The following is a 2,756-nucleotide window of genomic DNA, read 5'->3' as shown; positions in this document are numbered from 1 at the left end:
AGTCTAGTCTATAGTCTAGTCTATAGTCGAGTCTATAGTCTAGTCTATAGTCTAGTCTATAGTCTAGTCTATAGTCTAGTCTATAGTCTAGTCTATAGTCTAGTCTAGAGTTTAGTCTAGAGTTTAGTCTATAGTCTAGTCTAGAGTTTAGTCTATAGTCTAGTCTGTAGTCTAGTCTGTAGTATAGTCTGTAGTCTAGTCTATAGTATAGTCTGTAGTCTAGTCTATAGTATAGTCTGTAGTCTAGTCTATAGTATAGTCTGTGGTATAGTATGTAGTCTAGTCGGTAGTCTAGTCTGTAGTCTAGTCTATAGTCTAGTTTGTAGTATAGTCTGTAGTCTAGTCTATAGTCTAGTCTATAGTCTAGTCTATAGTCTGGCTGAAAATCGTTAGAAAGTGAACTAATGTTTTTTTGTATTTCATCTATTATACAAACTATGTACAACATTTTTGTTGTTATTTTTATTTATAAAAATTTCTGCATGAAATGCTAACATGAGTATGAGTGTTCCTCTAAATGTTTTATGATCTTGTGTATGTATGCTGTAAATTTTTTTTTTCCTAAAAAAGGAGTCCTTTTTTTAATTTTTTTTCTCCTTTACTGCTGCTGTACTGCATTTAAGTACATTTTGTGTGATTTTTTATGTATTTTTTTGGGAGCTCTCAATGCATCTTCAAACATACAAATAACATTTTTATATATTTAGAGATATTTAGTTTTCTTCATGTTGCTGTTTATTTTCATTTAAGCTGTTTGAGCTTTTATGTATTTCAAGTGTTTTGTAAGTGTGTTGAATATTTTATTGAATTTTTACTTGTAAATATTTTTATTCAATATTTTTTTTCTACATTTTTAAGAGGGTTTGTTGTATATTTTAAATATGTACATATATGATGTTATTCAGATAAAACTGTAGATATGGCTATTTTCAAAGACGAAGCTTTTTCAAATCATGATAAATTCTTCTATTAAAAGTTACATAATTTTCTTTATTTTTTCTGCTGCTATCTGAATGACCGCATTTACTTGCAACTGTAGTGTTAACATACTGTAAATGTATGTTTGTTAACATGCCTGCATTTAATTTAAATTTTTTATTTAAAAAAAAAAAAAATATGTATCTATCACTCACTGTCACTACCAACTACTGACAGTGTGTGAATTTTTTAAGGGTTTTTTATGGAAAAAAAGCAAGCGTTTACACTTCAAAGGGTTTAATTGCTTCAAAGTGTATTTGTTAAATGAAAAGTTAATTGCGAAAATCCCTTGATCAATAGTAGCAGAATTTTGCGGACAAAATCAAATTTTCTGCAGAATATTTATTTTTTTATGCATTAAATTTTTGTTTTATACAATACGAGGGCTTGTCAGAAATTATTTCGTTAACATTTTCATTAAATTAAAGACAAGTAAAATATTGAGAAAAAATGAATTTTGATAAAACCACACACAGAGGAGTACTAGTTCCAAATTAAGACAGCTGTTGATAACATCCTGAGATTTCCCACTGCATTAACTCATATAATAACACCAACATAATCACAATATATCACTCATAAGGATATATTGTGATTATGTTGGAGTTGACCACGACATTCAAAGCAACATATTCTCTTGACAATTAAATACAATATTATCAATTACCTTATAAGTAAAGCTTTTACATATCCTGTGATTGCAACGCAACAATAATATTCCTCTTTTGTTGACACTTAATGTCCCATTAACATTGTTTAAAGGGTCTTCGAAAGCAACGCATTATACTTATTGACATTAATAAATTTTGATTTTAATAGCATTTTGCTTTTACACAGCCTTGTCCACTTATAGACAATGTCCAATTTTCCATCTCTTACAAATTTATTTTCATTACAAGAATTTTAAGCAGGAAAAATAAAACACACGTCTTTTTTGTGAACACTTTCGAAAAAGGAAAACAAACAACAATTGTTTGGTTTGTGTGGTCAGTCACACGAAATCTTTTTCAAAACTGTGTTTGGTTGTCATAAATTTAAAGTTTTGTGTTTTCTGTTTGTAGGATTAAATGACCCAAATTGCGACATAAGGAAAGCACATGTTATTTATAACGAGGGATGTGTTTTAAGGTACTACTATTAATAATTTATTTTGATTTAAAATTTTCTTTCGATCCCAGATAAGTCTCAGGTAGACTTCAATAGATGCTAATTTGCAAAAGAAAAATTCAAAGCTTTCTTAATAGTTGAAATAATAATGACCACAATAAACCCCCCTGCAGCCTGTTCTCGTTAACTTAATGATAATTATTATTGTTCTCTTATACACTTAGCACTAATGCTAAACATTTATGTATGTATCGTAATTATTGTTCGTAAATGCTTTAATCAGGCAACCGGCAATTTGCAATTTAATAGTTTTGCTAAAATCCGACGTAAAAGGTTTTAATCGAGTAATGTGTTTGTAAAATAGAAACAACACTTACAAATTCTTAGAAGTTGTGTATGTGATATTTTGGCAAAAATTTATTTATGAGAATTGCTAATTTCAAAAACAACTAATTGCCTGTACTAACTAGTAAATCGGTGTCAGTGTTAAAGTGGATAATAGTATCTAGATATGAATTTATTATGTGTTGCAGATACAAATTTATGCAGGTTGTCGAAAAGTTTAGATAGATAGATAGATAGATAGATAGATAGATAGATAGATAGATAGATACATAGATAGATACATAGATAGATAGATAGATAGATAGATAGATAGATAGATAGATAGA

General features: G+C 28.6%; 1 protein-coding gene across 13 annotated transcripts in view; it reads right to left on the bottom strand.

Moving 5' to 3' along the window:
- LOC111678725 (double-stranded RNA-specific editase Adar) overlaps positions 1 to 2,756 on the bottom strand; it is a 300,956-nt gene that overhangs the window by 164,868 nt on the left and 133,332 nt on the right. The window lies entirely within an intron of this gene.

Source organism: Lucilia cuprina, chromosome 3 (assembly GCF_022045245.1).
Source record: "Lucilia cuprina isolate Lc7/37 chromosome 3, ASM2204524v1, whole genome shotgun sequence".
Taxonomy (NCBI): domain Eukaryota; kingdom Metazoa; phylum Arthropoda; class Insecta; order Diptera; family Calliphoridae; genus Lucilia; species Lucilia cuprina.
The sequence above is the reverse complement of the archived record's forward strand: the minus strand, read 5'-3'. Positions and strand labels throughout refer to the sequence as shown.